Source organism: Callorhinus ursinus, unplaced genomic scaffold, assembly GCF_003265705.2.
Source record: "Callorhinus ursinus isolate GAN/ISIS: 27379988/994484 unplaced genomic scaffold, GSC_fseal_2.0 scaffold13, whole genome shotgun sequence".
Lineage (NCBI taxonomy): Eukaryota > Metazoa > Chordata > Mammalia > Carnivora > Otariidae > Callorhinus > Callorhinus ursinus.
In genome coordinates this window covers 43,106,128-43,127,908 of record NW_027397075.1, presented here as the reverse complement: position 1 = coordinate 43,127,908, position 21,781 = coordinate 43,106,128, and the positions used below count along the sequence as shown (strand labels likewise).

Here is a 21,781-nt window from a genome sequence, read left to right as displayed (position 1 = left end):
CTCTAGTGCCATTCATGTCATTGCAAATGGCAAGATTTCATTGTTTTTGATGACTAATATTACATCATACACACACACACACACACACACACACACATATATATGGACATCTGGGCTCTTTCCATAATTTGGCTATTGTGGACATTGCTGCTATAAACATTGGGGTGCATGTGCCCCTTCGGATCACTATGTTTGTATCCTTTGGATAAATACCTAGTAGGGCAATTGCTGGATTGTTGGGTGGTTCTATTTTTAACTTTTTGAGGAACCTCCATACTGTTTTTCAGAGTGGCTGCACCAGTTTCCATTCCCATCAACAGTGTAGGAGGGTTCCCCTTTCTCAGCATCCTCGCCAATGTTTGTTGTTTCCTGAGTTGTTCATTTTAGCCATTCTGACTTGTGTGAGGTGGTATCTTATTGTGGTTTTGATTTGTGTTTCCCCAGTGCTGAGTGATGTTGTGCATTTTTTCATGTGTCTGTTTGCCATTTGTAAGTCTTCTTTGGAGACATGTCTGTTCATGTCTTCTGCCCATTTCTTGACTGGATTTTTTGTTTTTGGTGTTGAATATGATAAGTTCTTTATAGATTTTGGATACTAGCCCTTTATCTGATAAGACATTTGCAAATATCTTCTCCCATTCTGCATGTTGTCTTTTAGTTTTTTTCTTTATGTTTTATTTACCATAAACATTAATAAGTGAATACAGCAAACATTGGAGATAGGCTTTTTAATAATTTTTGGATATAAAGCTTAACACTTAAAATTATGCTTGCTCCCACCCACCCACCCCAATTCAACATGCAGATACTTATTATCATATATGCTGATCCTAGAGTAGACAATCTCTTTGTAGTTTCGTAAGAGAGTATCCTTACCCTGTAACTTAAAACGATTTCACAAACTATATGTGATCATGGTATAGTATCATCATTCATACAGTTCCTTAAGGTGAATACATTCACACAACATTCACATTAAAATCTGTGTTTTTAAACATCATTTTAATAAGCCAAACCACAAGAACCCAGGTTCTAGTTTTAAATGTGTTTATGAAGACTGCTGCTGAGCTCAAAGCATGCAGATATTCATGACCACCTAGATGAAGCTGGATATTGAAACGCCTTCAGTAGGTCCAATGATGCAATTTTTCACTCATCCCAAGTATCTCCATATTTGTTTAGTTTGACTTCTTTTTTTGGCATTCTTTCCTGCATAGGCCTGACGGAGGGGTCAGTCTTATGTGTTAAAGTTACTTCATATGACTCTCTGTTCTTATTCCTTAATTCCTCATGTGTAATATTTTTTGTCTTAGGACTTTCTTCAGGGTTGGGATCAGGTCCTTGAGCAATATGATCAGTAATACCAGTGGGAGTAGATTCAGTCATAGAAGCACTGAATGGAATTGGCTCATAATGAGGAAACATCGCTTTTTCTATGTTGTCTGCGGCTGGAGATGTCACAAAAGATGAATGACCACCCAAATTTGAGTCATGTTTTGACTTCTGAGAATAGTGCCCAGATAGTGAAGATCGCCATGACTGTAAAGCTGAGCGTAAAGCTTTTCCCAGAGGGGAATTCCCAAGATTTCTGAACTTCTCTTGGCAAGTTTTCACATAAGAAGGCTTTCCAGCAAAGTATCCCATGATACAAGCAAATATAAGTTTAGGGATGGAACCATATTTGGGATGACTTGAAAGGATTCCTTTACTAATTAATCCTTGAGTAATCAACATACTTGTTGCAGCCAAAGGAACAGATCTGAACCGGAAGATTTCATCATTGCACTCTGCGAAGACTCTTCTTTCTTCTTCTGTTGGAATGTAATCAGCCCCTATGTGGGGAATTGGTCTTGGAACTTCTGCATTCGGCTCTCGAAAATCAGCCCTCCCATTCATTTTTCCTCCAGACGACAGCAGCGAGCTGGTGCGAGCGGGGGCAGATCGCCTCAAGGAGACCCAAGAAGGGTCAAGAAGGAAGAAAAACGTGTGGAAACCAGCAGGTGGGGGGCATTGCAGTGGACTTGGGGGTGGGGAGCAGACAGCCACCACCTTTTAGTTTTATTGGCTGTTTCCTTTGCTGTGCAAAAGTTTTTTGTCTTGATGAAGTCCTGATAGTTCATTTTTGCTTTTGTTTGCCTTGCCTTTGGAGATGTGTCTAGTGAGAAATTACTGTGGCTGAGGTCAAAGAGGTTGCTGCCTGTGTTATCCTCTAGGATTTTGATGGATTCCTGTCTCACATTTATTCTTTCATCCATTTTGAGTCTATGTTTGTGTGTGGTGTAAGGAAATGGTCCAGTTTCATTCTTCTGCATGTGGCTGTCCAATTTTCCCAGCACTATTTATTGAAGAGACTGTCTTTTTTCCATTAGATATTTTTTCCTGCTTTGTCAAGATTAGTTGACCATAGAGCTGAGGGTCCATTTCTGGGTTCTTTATTCTGTTCCACTGATCTATGTGTCTGTTTTTATGCCGGTACCATACTGTCTTGATGACTACAGCTTTATAATATAGCTTGAAGTCCGGAGTTGTGATGCCTCCAGCTTTGGTTTTCTTTTTCAACATTACTTTGCCTATTTGGATCCTTCTGTGGTTCCATACAAATTTTAGAATTGTTTGTTCCAACTCTGTGAAAAATGTTGATGGTATTTTGATAGGGATTATATTGAATGTGTAGATTGCTTTGGGTAGTATAGACATTTTAACAATATTTGTTCTTCCAATCCATGAGCGTGGAATGTTTTTCCATTTCTTTGTGTCATCTTCAATTTCTTTCATAAGTGTTCTATAGTTTTCAGAGTACAGATTTTTTACTTCTATGGTTAGGTTTATTCCTAGGTATCTTATGGCTTTTGGTGTATTTGTAAATGGGATCAGTTCCTTGATTTCTCTTTCTTCTGCTTCATTGTTAGTGTATGGAAATGCAACTAACTTCTGTGCATTGATTTTCTATCCTGTGATGGATTCCTGTAGCAGTTCTAGCAATTTTTAGGTGTAGTCTTTTTGGTTTTCTACCTCAAGAAACAAGAAAAGTCTCAAATATACAACCTAAATTTACACCTGAAGGAGCTGGAAAAAGAACAGCAAATAAAGCCTTAATCCAGCAGGAGAAGTGAAGTAATAAAGATTAGAGCAGAAACCAATGACAGAAATTAAAAAAAAAGAAACCCACAGTAGAACAGATCAATGAAATCAGGAGCTTGTTCTTTGAAAGAATTAATAAGATTGATAAACCCTTAGCAGACTTGTCAAAAAGAAAAGAGAAAGGACCCAAATAAATCAAGTCATGAATGAAAGAGGAGAGATCACAACCAACACCCAGAAATACAAACAATTATAAGAGAATAATATGAGCAATTATATGCCAACAAATTAGGCAATCTGGAAGAAATGGATACATTTCTAGAAACATGTAAACTTCCCAAAATGAAACAGGAAGAAATAGAAAACCTGAACAAACCCATAACCAGCAAAGAAATTGAATCAGTAATCAAAAATCTCCCAACAAACAAGAGTCCAGGGCAGGATGGCTTCTCAGCAGAATTCTACCAAACATTTAAAGAAGAATTAATACCTATTCTGAAACTGTTTCAAAAAAGTAGAAATGGAAGGAAAACCTCTAAACTCATTCTATGAGGCCAACTTTACCTTGAAAACCAGAAAGACCCCACTAAAAATGAGAATTGCAGGCCAATATCCCTCATGAACATGAATGTAAAAATTCTCAATAAAATACTAGCAAATTGAATCCAACAGTACATTAAAAGAAGCATACACCACAATTAAGTGGTATTTATTCCTTACCTTCAAGCGTGGTTCAACATCCATAAATCAATCAGTGTGATACACCACATTAATGAAAGAAAGGACAAGAATCATATGATCCTCTCAATAGATGCAGAAAAAGTATTTGACAAAATACAACATCCTTTCTTGATAGAAACTCTCCACTGTATAGGGATAGAGGGAACATACCCCAATATCATAACAGCCATATACAAAAGACCCACACGAATTTCATTCTCAACAAGGAAAACTGAGAGCTTTTCCCCAAGGTCAGGACCACAACAGGGATGTCCACTCTCACCACTGTTGTTCAACATAGTACTGGAAGTCCTAGCCTCAGCAATCAGACAACAAAAAGAAATAAAAAGCATCCAAATCAGCAAAGTGGATTTACATTTCTTGGATTATGGATCTTCTGGCAACAAATTACCTCAGCCTTTGTCTGAAAAAATATTTATTTTGACTTCATTATTTAATTTTTATATTTTCACTGGATTTAAAAGTCTAGGTTAACAGTTTTTCTCCCTTTTCACACTTTAAAGATGTCATTTTATTGTCCTCTGTCTTGCATTTTTTTAAATTTATTTTATTATTTTTTAAAGATTTTATTTATTTGACAAAGAGAGACACAGTGAGAGAGGGAACACAAGCAGGGGGAGTGGGAGAGGGAGAAGCAGGCTTCCTGCTGAGCAGGGAGCCCCATGTGGGGCTGGATCCCAGGCCCCTGTGATCATGACCTGAGCCGAAGGCAGACGCTTAACAACTGAGCCACCCAGGTGCCCTGCATTGTTTTTTATTTAAGATTTTATTTATTTATTTATTTATTTATTTATTTATTTATTTGACAGAGCGAGAGAGCACTAGCAGGGGGAGCAGGAGAAGGAGAGAGAGAAGCAGGCTCCTTGCTCAAGGAGCCTGATGTGGGGGTCGATCCCAGGACCCTGGGATCATGATCTGAGCCGAAGGCAGGTGCTTAACCATCTGAGCCATCCAGGTGCCCCTGTCTTGCATTGTTTTTGATAAGAAGTCTCAATAATCTTACTTTCATTCCTCTGTGTGGTATGTCTCCCCCTCCCCCTGACTTTTTAAAAAGATATTCTCCTTGTCCTGGTTTTGAGAAATTTTATAATGAGGTGCACTCGTGATGTTTTCTGTGTGTTTAGACTTCTTAAACTATATGCTTAGACTCTTTGTTCAGTGTCTTTGATCTGTAAATTTATAATTTTTATAAAATTTGGGAAAATTTCAGCCATAAAGTCTTCAAATTTGTTTTTGTTCTCTTCTCCTCCTTTCTGGGGCTCCAGATTCATGCTGAAGAGCTCAATATTGTTCTACTAATTATTAAGACACTAGTATTTTGTTTTTGTCTTTTCTCTTCCTCTTACCCTCTGTACTTAATTAGGATAGTTTCTACTGTTATGGCTTCAGGTTTATTGATCTTTTCTTCTGCTGTGTTTAATCTGCTCTTAATCCCATTCAATGAACTTTTCATTTCAAGTTTAATTTTAATCTCTAGATGATCTATGTTGCTTTTGTTTATGTTTTCCATTTCTCTCTTCACATGTTCATGTTTTCTTTTAAATACTTTTACATAGTTGTGACACTTATAATTGTTTTATGTCTTTGTAAATTCCCCATCAAATCTATCATTTCTAGATCTGTGTCTAGATCTATCATTGACTGACTTTCCTTGTGGTTTTGAGTCACATTTTATATATCTAATAATTATTTTTATTGGAAAGTGAACATTGTGAGTTTTCTTTGTTGAGTGCTTGATTTTGTTGCATTCCTTTAAAACATGATCAGTTTTATTTTGGCAGGCAGGTAAGTTACTTAAAGATCAGATTGACCCTCTCGAGGTTTGTTTTAAAGCTTTTTTCAGGGCAGGTTTGGAGGATACTTAAGGGCTCCAGTATACTAGGGCTCCTTTGCTACATTACTAAGCTATGACTCTTCTGATGAGTCCTCTGAATACTTTGTGAATTCGGTGAGATCTACCTATTCTGGTTGATAAAAATTGAAATGATTTTTCAGATCTGTTTGGGCTCTGGGAATTTCTTGGCTTACCACATTCAACTAATCTTTCCTAGCATCATGGAGTGTCACCTTATGCAGGTACAGACATTTATTCAGGCAAAGAATTGAGGGGACCCCCATGCAGATTTCTGGAGCTCTTTCTTCATATAGCTCCCTTATTTTCAATATTCTGCCCTGCAAATTCTACCTGCTTTGGGCTTCTCAAACCTCAAACTTTGCAAGGCTTTTTTCAGACTCCTCCTCCTTGTACTGCAGTTTGGAGGTTACATCGAGGTAGACAGGGCAAACATATAAATACTTCATTTATTTCCCTTTTCTAAGGGAACATAATCTTGCCTTGCTTGTAGTCCAATGTCTGAAAATATTTACTTAATTTATTTTGTCTATGTTTTCATTTGTTTAAGTCAGGAGAGCAATTTCCATAGCAGTTACTTGTTCATAGGTGTAAGCAGAAGTCTACAGCAGTATTTATCAATGTGTTTGAGTTTGTGTGATCAGATATATGTATATATTGTGTGTGCCTTCATATGGTTAATATGGGTCATACACATTGCCTTACTTGGCTGGGGCTGCCATAACAAAATACCATAGACTGGTGCTTAAACAATAAAAATGTATTTTCTCACAGATCTAGAGGCTGAAAATTCAATATCAGAGTGCTACCTTGGTTGGGTTCTGTTGAGGTTTCTTGTCTTAGCTTGAAGATGGCTGCCTTTTCACTATGTCCTCACCTGTAAGGGGTAGGGGGAAGAGTATGTGTGCTAGCTCTCTTGTGGCTTTTCTCTTAAGGACACTAATCTCATCAAGAGGGTCCTACCCTCATGATCTCATCTAAATCCAATGACCTCCTGAAGGTCCCATTTCCAAATACCATCACAATGGGGGTTAGAGTTTCAACATATGAATTTGGTGGTGGTGGTGGGGGAACAATTCAGGCCTTGTCATGCATTCTTCAGAAATATCTCTCATTACTCACAGTAATTGTTTTTTAACTTATGCGATAGCCACTCTTCTAAGATGTATTTTAGAATCAAAATGACAAAACTCCCGCCTTCTACTCCATTAGTGCTACCCAGTTTGAAAATTACTTCAGGCAATAGGGAGCTCTTACATACAGATTTTTGAGTGGGGAGTTGACCTGATGAAATGGTGATTGAGGTGTTTGAGGTAGGTAGGACTAAATGTAGGAGGGTGACAGGTACAGCAGGTTATTTAATGCTCAGTATAGTAACCAGCTGATGAGTTCTCTCAGGGTTCAAGGTCAGCAAAATTTGTCACTAGTCATTTGCTTAGCTGGTTGTATCCAAGCTTATCATTATCCTCAGCAACCAAAGCCTCCAACAGCTCCAGCACTGAGGAAATCTTCAAAGACTCACGTGCTGAAGTGCATTATCCATTCATTTATTCATCCAGTATGTATTTTATTTAACTGTTGTGTCTGGCATTTTTAAGCAATCTAAAATAAAGACTATTGCCCTTGCCCTCAAGGGGCTTATGGACCCTTTGGGGAAGCAAGACAAATATATTAGTTAAAATATAACATAATAATAGTTCATTATTTTGGCAATATCTTTACTGCTTTTAAAATGAATTCTCATACCTTCTATGATCAAAAAGATAACCAACATACTGTCTCACAGATTGTCCATATGCTGTAGGGAAAGAAAAATGATAGTCAGTGTGGGATGGTATTAGCCAGAGAAGACTTTTCAGAAGAGGCTTTGGGTGTTTTCTTGAAAGATACGCTGAAAACAAGAGGTGGAAGATCCTTTGGGCTACAGGACTCTCCTGGCAAATATCATAGGTGTTCAGGCTGACCCAGGCAGGGTAGAACTTGGACTTGGGGACATATGGCTGAATAAAATGGGGACCCCAGATAGTGGAAACCTTTAAGAATAGGCTGAGGCATGTGGACTTGATAAAATAATTGAATAGAGAACTGTGGGAGGTTCTTCTCTAATAAAGTAATGGAAATTTTTGCCCTATGTTTTCTGTTCCCTTCTTTTTCCTCCACTTTCATGTGAGCTTATTTTTAAATTCCCTTTTGACACTAATAAGCTTTTAAAATAGGCTTTATGCTCGCATTTTATTTTTTAAACAAACCAAAAACAGTTATTTACCACAAAAATCTGTAATAAAATTTTAGGACCATACCCATTGAATTGATATGTTAAATTAGTAACTGGCCATCTTTTCTCTTGCAGACATAATGCAAGACACTGAGAGGGATACAAAGCTTCAGCATTTTTCATTCATTCATTCAGTCAATCAATATCTTACAGCGCTTAGAAGCATTATCTATGTCTTCAGTGTCTTACAGTCTAGTGATGAGAAGGGACTGAAGTAAATGGCTGGTTGAATTCAGGTCACCTTTCTTCTCCTTCAGCTGTCCAAGGGGTTCACTCACTCATCCCCCAGGGCCTCTCTCCAGGACTTTTATTTATTTTATTTATTTTTTATTTTATTTTATTTAAGTAGGCTCCATGCCCAGTGTGGAACCCAATGCAGGGCTTGAACTCACAACTCTGAGATGAAGATCTAAGCTGAGATCAAGAGTTGGATGCCTAACCAACTGAGCCACACAGGTGCCCCTCTCCAGGGCTTTCTGATTGGTTTATGGACATGGGAAGGGAGGGCTCACAATGGAAATCAGGAAGAGTGCTGGGGTCTTCTGGGGCTGCTGGAGACTTTATTCTCATATCTCAGAACTCCATGTTGACATAGTCCCGTGGAGATTTCTTGGTCATGCAAGGTGTTTCTGTTTCTGGATTGTTGAAATAGTCATCTGAATCTAAAATTGAGGCTCAAGTAGAAAGAATGGAAAGAACATGAAAGATGCCACTTACATAGTTTTGGGGATAATGTCTGGCTGTGTGAGGGAAGCATATTAAATGAAAATCAATTATTTCATCAGCAAGTGGGAAGTAGTTGCAGCTAAAGGATTTTAGTCTACAGTAAATACATGCCATGCCATGTGACCACAACTTGGCGTTAAATAAAGTTTTAGATCGTATTCATAAAAGAATAATATGGAAGATATTTAAAACAAACAGTTTCTCTTTTACTTTACATTGGCCAGTTTATGTCTAGAGTGTTTTATTCATTTTTAGGTGTCAGGTTTTAAGAGAAATACAGCAAATTGATCTATTGAAACATTAAGGAATCAAATGTGAAAATGAAAGGGTTTGAAACCAAATAATATCTGGAATGGTTGAAGGAAGTCTGTATGTTGCTCTTGCAGAAGAAAGGACTAAAAGGCAATTGAGAACTTTCAAATAATCAACAGGCTGTCTCGTGAAACAGGAATTAAGCTGGATCTGTGTAGGTACAACAGATTCAATTAGGAGCAAATCAAGGGAAGTATCAGGGAAACCCAAGTAAGGCAGAACTTCTTGACAATTAAAATGGTTCCCAGATGGACTAGTTTGTCCATTGGGGTAGTAAGTGCCCCATCACTGGATAAATTTGATGTACATCTGGGGAAAATGTTGTGGAAGGCTCCAATATTGTTTGATTCAATGATTTTGTACCATATGATGAATCCTGTCACACCTCAGTGCTCTCTGAGAAATGATAAGTAGAGCTCAAAGGAACCCAGAGGAACTTGGATGAGTGGATAAAGAATACAACTGCCAGAGGCCCCCAATTCTGAGTCATATTTGAGCTACCCTTACAGGCAGGGTGGAGAAAGGAAAAGAAAAAATTCCAAGAGGAAAAACACCTTCTGTTGCTCTTGGCAAAGATTTGAAACAGCACCACCAGCCTTATGCAGCCCTACAGGGAGGAGGTTGGCCGTTGGTCCATTGGCCCTTCTATCTGTCTGTACTTCCCAAGGCAGGAGGCTGTTCTTGGACAACCCCTCCTCTACATCTGGGAGGTAATTAGGCCCCGGGGTGGTGGGTGAAGTGAGTATAGGTCTGTTGTCAGTGGGAAACAGAGCTTACACCAGCTCTGAAGCTGTGTCTGGTATTCCCTGGCAGCAGGATAGTCTCAGTTGTTCTTTCTTCCTTTGGCTTGTGGGGGCTTTCTTGATCTCTGGAATGTTTGAGTCTCATCACCAGCACATGTGAGTATTCTAGAGTTTGCTGCTGATGCCTTCCCTCACTTGCTCTCAATGCATCCCTCGTTTACTGCCTTTGGTGGTTATCTTCTCACATGTACTTGTCTCTTATCTTCAATAAACTGTAAAAATCCTGAGGTGAGGATGGGCTTATACTCTTTCTAGTTAAGTTTTTAAAAATCTTCTTTCTTTTTTTTAAAGGTTTTTATTTTAATTCTGGTATAGTTAACATACAGTGTGATATTAGTTTCAGATGTACAATATAGTGATTCAACAATTCTATATATTCACTCAGTGCTCATCATGGTAAGTGCTCTCCTTAAGCCCCATCCCCTATTTTACCCATCTCCTCTCTCCTCTGGTAACCATCAGTTTGTTCTCTATAGTTAAGAGTCTGTTTCTTGGTTTCTCTCTCTCTTTTTTCCCTTTGCTCATTTGTTTTGTTTCTTAAATTCCACATATGAGTAAAATCATATGGTATTTGTCTTTCTCTGACTGACTTATTTTGCTTGGCATTATATTCTCTAGCTCCTTCTATCTTGTTGCAAATGATAAGCTTTAATTCTTTTTATGACTGAGTAATAACCCATTGTATATATATGCCACATCTTCTTTATCCATTCATCTGTTGATGGACACTTGGGCTGCCTCCATAATTTGGTTATTGCAAATAATGCTGCAATAAACACAGGAGTACATACATCCCTTTGAATTAGTATTTTTGTATTTTTGGGGTAAATACCCACTATTGAAATTACTGGATCATAGGATAGTTCTATTTTTAAATTTTGAGGAACATCCATACTGTTTTCCACGGTGGCTGCACCCGTTTGCATTCCCACCAACAGCATAAGAGGGTTCCCCTTTCTCTACATCCTCACCAACACTTGTTTCTTGATTTTAGGGATTGGTTTATACTTTTGTGTGTTCTCCATAGCACCTATCTCAGTCCTTTTTCATAATGAATGTGCTTATTCAAGTATCAAGGATATATGCCAATTTGTCAAAGTAGATCTTTTTGTAAAAGAGATGATGTTGGTTAGTTTTGATGTATGGAAGTTATGGACTCTTCATTTTGAACATTAATCATTGAACACCGGATTTTTTTTTAAGCCCTTTAGGTATTCAGACTGGCTTATATCATTTGAAAATTCTTGCAGCTGGGGAAGGTGTTGAACTCCTGGCTGTCTCTCCTGGCCCAGCATTTGGAGATCATCTTTGAGGTCTGTCTGAGTCTGTTACAGTGAGTTTTAGGGATTGTGCTGCTGATGACATGAGTTTACTCAAAATCAATAATCAACAGCCCACTCCCCATGATTTGGACTATTACTTTCCCTAGAAGAAAAAATAGAAAGTTTTTCAAGAAGCCTCATGTGCCTTTTAAGTCCCTCAGTGTCCAACAGGAAGAGAAGCCAGGAGGAGGGCTGCCAGAATCATTGCCAAGGGCAGTGTATGTGTGGGTTGCGGTGTGATGGTGACAATGGTGACCTCCCACACCACATCTCCTTGGCTCTTTTATTTTTCCCTTTGGGGAAAGCTTTGGGGTATGGGCAGGGCACCCTTTAAAGGAGAGTCTTCTCAAGCAAAAGCAAGCCATGTCAAAGCAGGCTTGTTTTTACTGCCTGGCTGCAAGTTCATTTGCAGGGAAACCCAGGAAACCACCTTTGAAAGGCTGCATGTGGACCAAATAATAGAATCTGAAACCATGTTGTTGTACTTCAAAAATAACAAAACTTGGCAGGTAATGGGAGCACACCATGATTTAATTGCTTTGGGTATTAATTAAGAAAGATGGAACAGGCTTTCAGGGAGGGATTTTCATGACTGTAGGAGTGTTTGAACACTGTGTGTGTGTGTGTGTGTGTGTGTGTGTGTGTGTGTGTGTGTATCTATTCTATAAATCATCACAAAAACTGGAGAAGACGAAGAAGCATGGCAGACCGATTTTACTGCCACAACAAAGATTGTTGTCTTTTTTTTTTTTAAATCTTTTTTTTTTTAAAGATTTTATTTATTTATTTTGAGAGAGAGAATGAGATAGATAGAGAGAGCGAGAGGGGGGAGTCAGAGGGAGGAGCAGACTCCCTGCTGAGCAGGGAGCCCGATGCAGGACTCGATCCCGGAACTCCAGGATCATGACCTGAGCCGAAGGCAGTTGCTTAACCAACTGAGCCACCCAGGCTCCCAAAGATTGTTGTCTTAATAAGGTACCCAGAGTCCCTGAGGGTCTATGCTGGGCAGCATTCTCATACATTCAGCCTTAGTTTTTCCTTTCTTCTTTCAGCATCTTCATTCCTGTTGTCCAGTTACCTTCCCTTCTGCTGCTCAAATTCTTTGTCCTCCTTTATACTTAGCAACTGTGAAACACCAAACCACTGTCTGTGTCATGCTTTGAAACCATTACTAACAGCTAACCTGCCTGGCCAGGTGTTTGATTCTGTCTTCAGCCAGACCTTGTATTCACCTAATCAGAATGGTGGCTCTTCTCTGGGAAACTTGCAAACTTTACGGCATAAGCTAAGATCCCCATGAAGTGTCCTATTGCCCTCAGTTCTATGTCTATCAGGAGTGCTGAGCAGCCTTGCCCCATTTTTCTTCTCTTTTTCAGCTGAGAGGAAGTTAAAAAAAAAAAAAGGCCAATGTGGTCCTTAACTAGCTGTGACCTCTAGGAAGTCATTGCTCAGCATCATGATTTCTCATCTTCAAAATGAAGGGATGGATTGGATTATCTCTAAAGGTTCATTTGGCTCTACCATCTGTGATTCTGCTCCAGCTTAGCATTCTCTGCCAGCACTCCATACCACAGGTCACCATGGGTGAGCAACAGACAAGAAATGGTTGCATTCCAAGGGAGGGAGAGCTCAGCCCAAGTGAGTAAAATGACATTTGCAAAGTCCTGAGAAGCTGAGCTCTGCAGCACTGAAGAAATAATATGTTAATTCACTAAAATTTCCCAGTACAGTGCCCTAAGCATTTTAGGGGAAAGAAGCTATATAAATCTAATATGTAAGTGATTCTCTCATTCTAATTCATATGCTTTCTACAGGTTACATGAGGTCTCCCTGGTGTTCAAACTGGGGTGTAGGTTTTTTCACACTCTTGGGGTTTGTGCTTTTCAAGGCCCATTTTGATTGGGCTGCAACAAGAAGGAGCAAGTGAGGGCCAGAGCTGGTCTAGAGATGTGGGGTATGGGGCCATGGGTAGGACAATAGCCTGGCATTAAACACAAGCTGCAGATGGGGCCTCCTTCCTTCACTGAGGTACCGGAGTTGTCTGAGGGCTGCAGTGTTCTTTAGCCTCTGTCTTAACAATCCAGAGGCCCAGGAAGCCGAAGGAACCTTCACAGAAGCCCAGGAAGGCCACGACTAAACACACGGGACTGTATGATGTGGGACATATGACTGGGGAAACAAAGAACACTAAGCATCTTAACCTGGAAAGAGGAAGCCTTGGGAATGGCATTGGAACATATTCTAATACTCAAAGGACCATCGTGTGGAAGAAGAATTAGGCTTGTTTTTGTGCTTTCATAGTATATTATTGATGGAAATTAGACAGATATTGATTCAATGTCAATAAAAATATTCTAATGCTGTGTAAAAAATTGAATAATATTTGACATCTTTATAGTGTTGTACATTTGCAAAAGTGCTTTTCCTACCTAATTTAATAGCACTGTGAGGTAGGTAGAGTTATTATTGTCACTATTATTGGGATTCCTAATTTCACAGTGCTATGGGTAGGTAGAGCTAAGGTTATAATTGTTAGTATTATCATTATTACCACCAACACCATTATTTTAAGTCAGATATGAAAATAGAGATTATATTAAATGACTTAAAGTTGTGAACCTATTAAGTGGGTAAGTTTAACTCTATGTCCTAACCTTTTCCTTAAATTTACAAATATACACACTCTTCAAACTACAAAATAAGTGAGGAAATAAGATACCTGCTTTCAAATCTTTTATAGTGGTCGGTCAGACCACCCCATGCTCCTCTTTAAACCCTTCCCGACTTTCTCTTCTGGTATATTAACTTCTGATTGCCAACTCCAAGGTCTCTCTGTTATTCTCATGGGCCTGGAACGGTATTTTTCTAACCTTGGCTGGGGTCATTTGGGAAGGATCAGCAGGTGGGACTGGGAACCTGGGGCACTAAGTGGCTAATTCAGGGTCTAATCCGTGGGGCCCCACAGAGCAGCTGAGTGCATCCCAAGGTGCACAGCTGGTTTTTCATAGTGCTGCTATTATAGGATTATTGGAAATGGCAATTGGGCATCAAGTAGTGGGACCTCTTTTCTCAGGCTCTAAGGAAAACTTAACAGCAATAGTCCATGCCCTTGGCAATCTTTGGCCTCAGGAGAGAGGAAATGAATGGACAATGGAGGATGATACTGAACTCATTTAATAATAAGAAAAAAAAAATCCTTTTTTTTTTTTTTTTTTAGATCTCCAGGGAATAATTCCCTATTTTTGCCCCAGTTCCTAGCCAATTTCTGGAGTTTTTCGTTTTGCCAAACCCAAATATCTCTTGCTGACATTTAGTGAGTTGATAACACTTACTGAGCACTTCCTCCATGGAGAGTGGATAGGGAGAGGTAGAAGAACACATGCACATGCCCCCTGACTCAATTTCCCCAACATCAAAGAATTATAATAGTTAACAGTAGTTGGCATTATGATGGAAGTGTCAAAAGGGCACGAAAAGATCTATAAAAACTGGAACACACTAATGTGGTTCATTTGCTACACAACAATATATTTTTAAAAAAATCATGTATTTTTTTTATGTCAAGAGCATGTGGGCGGTTGGACAGGAGTAGGGTTTGAGCAACAGGCCAAGGACTGCCTTCCATCTCTTGGGGTTTTTTTTTTTTCCTTTTCAACTCTGTCCCTGCCGCAAGCTGGAGTATTCTAACTCACTCCTTCCTCACTTCTTAGACCTTCTCACAGCTGCTGTGTTCTGAGAGCCTGTCAGTCCAAAACCTTTTCAATTTCTCTCAGCTGGCTTAGGGCCCTGCAGGCCAGCAGGTCACCTGCAGCCCCGCTAAACAGCACAGCGGCGTGAGATGGTTTTGCAGAGAAGGTCTGTTTGGACACCTGATCCAGACGCCAACAGTGGCAGGTCAGCTGTCTGTGGTGAGCGGTGGTGATGTGAAAGGGGTGTCTGGGGCCGGACTGTAGTGAGGGAAGGCACCCTGCCAGAGATGAACCCTCAGCCACATTCTTAAGGTAGTGAGTGTCTGGCCTAGGGGCACAGGCGGATTGAGACAGAACCTTGGAGCAGGATGGAGCCAGACTTCAGCACGAGAAGGGAAGAGGCCAAAGGTGTTCTCGTGATGATCATAATAATTCAGATATTTAGAATCTGAGTCCCTGTTCCCATCCCCACACTTCTTTTCTCTTTCCTTCTCCCTCACATTCAGAATATGACAGCTTTTTATCACATTGCTCTTAGGTGGCAGATGGATGGAGGTGGGACAAAGAAGTCCATTGGATTTCTGATTGAGTCTTCTGAACTTGCCTAGCATAAACAATGATCTTAAAAGCTGAGGCTTTACATATTTTTTTTTAAATCTAAAATGCCTGGCTTTAAATATCAAGAGCCAAAGTCTAGAGAGCTGAAATTTTAGAAGGCAGGATGACACAATTTATGTCCTACCCAAAAGGAGATAAAAATGTGACCAGCTGGGGGAACGAGGAGAACCAAAGCAAAGTAGATATTGCTAGAACTTAGGAGTTTCTATGAAGAGGGTCAGCTTCCTTATCTCCAGGGCTGAATTATGGGAGGGGGTAAGGATTGGGCAACTGAAATTGTAACTGGATTGAAAAGAGCTCCGAGGCAGTAGACACTTGTGCCTCTCTCTCCCTGGACTGTGGTCCAAAGACCAGGTACACCTGCCCCCAACTTGGCCCTGGGCTGTAGAGTAGTGATGGCTGGGGAAAGTCTAGCTAGCAGATCTGAGGACAGCCTCATGGAATTCCACACAATCCTATGCTAGAGGTTCCATGACACCCACAATGGCAGCAAAAGTGACAGAGAATAAGCTGGTTGATTCTAAAGGAGCCCGGTACTGGATTCTACAAGGAAGGTGCAGGATGCGTGTACTTCCTGGTAAGATGCTATAGCAGGATGGTGAATGGTGAGGACCAAAGAAAATGAGGTATGCCTCAGTGGAGTCAGCCAGTGCAGAGGACAGCTTGAAGATAGGTGTCTTTCCCCAGAAGCCAGGGCAATGGCTGCCCTCCACCAAAATGGAAATTTAGAACATCCCCAGCAAGAAAGAAAAGAGAAGGGGGTGGGGGGGTGGGAGCATGTACAACTCAAAGTAACCCTAATTAAATCCTAAAGAGGCTGAGTAATCTTGAATTGGAAGAATTAAGATTTCTGTGACAGAGAAAGAAATAAGAAATGCGCTAAGTTCTATTATAGACAATACAAATATTGCACTATTTTTATAGTCCATGATTGTGTATTTAACTTTCCATAGAGGTTTGCCTAGAATGGAGTGAAGACACCAAAATGAAGTGGAGTAGGAGACAAATGCAGAAGCCTCTAGAGAGGAAGCTCAGGCGTATAGAAGCTAATTATGATGAGAACTTGCCTGGTTTCCAAGAGGAGGCTAGGAATGCGGGGAGGCATGCTAATGTTGCACAGAAAGGGCTACAAGGGGACCCCGGTTAGTTTCCCAACACGTTGATCTGTTCAGTAGGCTGTTCAGTTCATCTCTCATGATGCCCTCAAAGAGCTCTTCCCCGGGAATCCTTATGAACCCAAGGATGGCTATGACCTCTCCCCCACCATCCCAGCAATGAGCAGGAGCAGCCTATCAGTCAGTGCTGTGAGAGCGTCCCCCATAGTTGAGACCTGGACTCAGTGTGGGGGATGTGCTTCTCCAGGCACTGCCCACGACCAGATGGGGCTGGAGCTACACGTCACATGTCTGCTCTTGCTGGGTCTGCGGATGAGGATAGGGCAGTGAACGGAGAGATGCACTCTGTTCTGAATCAGAGTATAATGACAGCCAGATAAGCACATCTAAAATGAAACCACGGAACCCATTCCTCCTTCTGATCACTGAGCAGCCACCTGAGATATGTAATGGGAAAACTATTTGGAAGCTCGTTCTCTGGATCAAGACAGATTTGCATGAGGAGAATGGACTCAGGGCATCATCCCCTGGCTCTGTGTTTCTCTTCCTTCCAAGGGTCTCCCCCTATTTCCTCGGTCAGCAATACTTCTAGATTTTGTTTCTTCACTTCCCTTTTCTTTCTGTTTGCCTTTCCTCCCCTGATGCTTGATCTTCACTTGGGGTTCCCTGAGTTTCAGTTTTGCATCCCGGGAAAAAATGGGATTCTCCTCCCAGAGGAGGAACTGGGTTTTCCTTTGTAATTTACTATAACTTTGTGAAGTTCAGAGAACATCCTCAGATCCTAGACTGTTTATAAATTCCGGGTTTCACTTTCTCTCAGCAGTTTTACTTGTGGAGCAGGTTTGTTAGAAGAGTGTGAGCTGCTGATAGAGAAGAGAGAGGTGCAGAGAGATTTAACATATTGGAAGGATTGATTAATCCATGTACAGGCACCATGATGTCGGTGTTCTGAGGGAACGGTGTGAGGTATGGAGAAGTTTTGATGGGGCAAAGGCACTCTTACCCAGTCTACCCCTCTGATAGCTTATAATAGGACCCACGAGGCTCTCAGATAAACTAATTACAGTTACAATGCTAACAAGTGTAGGGCATATAACTCCCTGAACTACTTCTTTTTTTTTTTTTCTAGAGCCGGAGAGAGCATGCATGAGCAGTGGGGAGGGGCAGAGGGAGCGGGAGAAAGAGAATCTTAAGCCGATTCCATTCCCACCACTCCCAGCACAGAGATGGAGGTAGGGCTTGATCTCACAGCCCTGAGATCCTCTTTTTTTTTTTTTTTAAGATTTATTTATTTATTTTAGAGAGAAAGCGAGCACATGGGGGGAGGGGCAGAGGGAGGGAGCGAGAGAGAATCTTAAGTGGACTCCCCGCTGAGCATGGATGGGGCTCGATCCCGCGACTCCAACATCATGACCTGAGCCGAAATAGAGTCAGTTGCTCAACGGACTGTACCACCCAGGCGCCCCAGATATTGTCAAATTCTTCCCCATAGGGGTTATATTATTTTGCCTTCCCACCGGTTTTTCAACAGAAGATGACGTCAAACTTTAGATTTTTACCTATCTGATTGGTGAGAGATGGTATCTCAGTGTAGTTTTGCTTGGGTGTTATTATGAGTGAGGGTGAAGATATTTTCATGTGCTTAGGAGCCATTTGCATTTTTTCCTATGAATTCTCAGTTTATATCTTTAACGCGTATTACATTTTTAAAAGCGTTGCTGGCCTCTTCTCTGTTTTTAGAAGGTCTCTCACTATACTAAGGATATTAACCCTTTTTTTAAAGATTTTATTTATTTATTTGATAGAGAAAGAGATAGTGAGAGCAGGGACGTAGGCAGGGAGAGTGGGAGAGGGAGAAGCAGGCTTCCTGTTGAGCAGGGAGCCCGATGCGGGGCTCCATCCCAGGACCCTGGGATCATGACCTGAGCCGAAGGCAGATGCTTAACAACTGAGCCACCCCGGCGCCCCGATATTAACCCTTTTTTAATGAATAAGTTACTAATAGTTTTCCCTGTTTTTCATTTGTCTTTGTTCTTAGGTTTGTTTTTTGTTTGTTTTTTGTCATGTGACAGCTTAAAAATTTTTTTTATGTAATAAAATTGATCAATATTTTTATTGCTTTGGGGTTTTAAGTCACAGTTCAAAAGATTTTCCCTACTTTAAGAGTATAGAGGAATTCACCTATTTTTTTTTTCAAATACTTGTATGATTTAATTTTAGATGTTTAAATCTCTGAAATTTATTGAAATTTATTCTGGAATACAGTATGAGCAATAGATCTGATCTTATCTTTTCCTATGTTGTTATACAGTCCCTTATACTATGTTTTCTCCACTGATGTGAGATGCTGTGATTACCATATACTAAATGCCCATGTCGCATATGAAATGTTCATATCTGGGTCATTTTCCAGATTTTATTTTCTGTTCATATAACAACACCAAATATATATATTTTTTAAATTTGTGATACATATTTATTTATTTTTTCTAATTAACATGCAGTGTTATATTACTTTCAGATGTGCAGTGTAATGATTCAACAATTCTGTACATTGTTCGATGCTCAAAATATTTTATTATAGAGGTTTATAATAGGGTTGAATTCTGACCAACCAGACTAGTCCCCTTACCCCCTTTGCTTAGTCATTGCTCTTCAATTTAAAATTTTCCAGGTGATTCTTGCTTGTTTGTTTTTCTAAATGAACCTCATAATCAACTTGTCTAACTCAAAAGAGAATTGTCTGATGACATTTTTTTAAACTGAGATTGCATTACCCTCACAAAATATCTTATAAAAAGCTGACGTCTTTGGGTTGCTGAGTCTTCCTATCTCCACACATGGTATCTCATTTCATTTGTTCAAGCCTACTTTTGTTTCTTTCTGAATGTTTTATAGTTTTCCTCATATGGATTTTGGGCATTTCTTATAGGTGTATGCATAGGCATTTTATTTTATTTTTGCTACTGTGAAAGGGGTTTTCTCTTCCATTAGCCTTCTAACTAGGTCTTTTGGTTTATGACAATTTTACTGTCTGCTACTTTACTAAATTTTCTTATTATTTGTAATAGTTTTCTCAGGGATTCTTCTCAATTTCTGAGATCATATCATATGTAAATAGAGAGTTTTACCTCTTTTGTTCCAATTCTTATTCCTCTAGATGCTTTCTCTTGTCTAATTGCATTAGTTCCAAGACAGTGTGAAATATAGGAAGAGATAGTGTTTGTCTTGTTCCTAAATTTAGCAGAGAAGCCTTTGGTGTTTCCTTATTTGTAAGATGCTAGATTTGGGATTTTTGTCTCTTGGTTTCCTTTTATCTCTATTGGGTCAACATTGAAATTACCTAACAATTTCTTCTTTTCCCTCCCTTTCCTTCCACTGAATCTATTTTGAAGTAGCCTCCTTTATGCCAATTAATTCCCAGTGAACTGAGAATATTTTCACATATTCTTTCCAGTCTCCCTCTGTTTTTTAATGGTTGTACTGCACGGGGATTGTCAAAACATACAACTCAAACATAGTATCTTATGTATCTTACATACTCTCCTTTATAGCTATAATTTAGTCTTAGATTTACCAATTAATATATACTTAATGTTTAAAAAATTTCATTTCTAGTTGTTTGTCTCTAGTGTATAGAAGTGGAATCAATTGTTGTAAATTGACCTTGTAACCTGCAGCCTTGCTATAATTTATTTATTAGTTCTAGGAAGTGTTTTGTAGTTTCCTGAGACTTTTTTGCACACAGAATCATGTCTACTTCATTGCAGAGATTTTGTACTTTTTAATTCATTACAAGTGTATTTCCTTTACCTGCCTGAGCATATTTATACTGTTGCTTTAAAGTCTTTGAGAAGTCTAACATCTGGATCATCTTAGGGTTGGGATATGTTGATTACCTTTTTCTTTGAGAATGGGTCACATTTTCCTGGGTCTTCCTTTGTTGAATAATTTGGGATTGTACCCTGCACATTGTGAATATTATATTGCAGAAACTCTGCATTCTGTTATATTTCTCCAAGGAGTGCTGACATTTTGTTTTAGCAATTAACTGGGTTTAGACTCAGATTGCCAGCTATCATGTCTATGCTGTGTGGTGGTTCAGATCTTACCTCAGCTCTATAAGCCATAATTACAACCTACTTTCAGTTTGTTCCACATTTGCACGGCTCAAGGATTAGCCAGAGACTTGGGCTGGGTTTGTACATAGAATTTGAGATTCTCCTTTTCTTGCTCTCTCTTTGTTGAGGTTCCCCCTTACTTTCTGGCAGCCCTGGTTGTTTTGGCACCTTTGCATGGTTCCAGTGGTCAGAAAGATGGTGGACCTGCTTCCAGAATTTAAGCGAGCCCACACCAGTAGTGTTGCAACTGTGGTTTCCCTCAGGGCAAGGCCACAATAAGCAGGGAACTCATTTCATACTGGTTACTTGCTCCAGTTTTTACTCATCTCTTAGTAGGCCTGCCTTTCTTCAGTCTTCAGAGTTCCCTGAATTTTTGTTGTGGTTTATAGCTGTTACTTGGCATGGTAAGTGTTTACTCCTCCATACCAGAAGTAGCACTTCTTTTAGTACTTGAAAAGGTTCCCAAAGGGAATCTAGCCTGGGGCTGGCCCAGTGGGGGTAATTTTTGGTCATAAGAGTCTCTCAACAGTGATTTCTCCATTCCATCTATGGCAAAGCCTGCCTTCTCCGCATTGAGGCTGTTCACGGTTTAACAAGTCTTTGAAGGAGTATTTCCTGACCCTTATGCTCTGAGCCTCACAGTGGCCTTTGATAGTCATGGAGCTAGATGGAATCGGGACAGTATCAGATGTCACACCTCCTGCCTCCAAGCTTGCAGGCCTATGTGCAGCAAGCATCCCAGCTTGCAGAACAGGTGTAGAATCAACATGAACCATATCTCTTTAAATCTCCCGTGTATGAGGATGCCCCTCAGTCTGATGGTGAGAGGGCCACCTTGCCTCCATCCAGGAATATTGTGACTACAAAAGCACAGGGAAAGGGGAGCAGGGATGGGGCTCCGTTTCTTGAATCTCGAGAAATGCAGTCACTGGATTGGCACATATTTTCGGCTTTTTGTATGACATTCATGCTGTATTACGGTCTCTTTCATGTCCCGCTTTTTTTTTTTCATAAAGCCTTTTCTAATTGTCACCAATCTCATTCTTTTTCAAGTTTCTTAAAGAAAGGAATATCTGTGGACTAGATTGCCTTTGTGTTGTCTTCTCATAATTTCATCTGTATAAAT

General features: G+C 39.9%; 1 pseudogene; it reads right to left on the bottom strand.

Annotated features, from left to right (window-relative positions):
• Positions 1-813: 813 nt before the first annotated feature.
• On the bottom strand, positions 814-1,916 carry LOC112828681 (OCIA domain-containing protein 1 pseudogene; annotated as a pseudogene).
• Between the last annotated feature and the right edge of the window lie 19,865 nt (positions 1,917-21,781).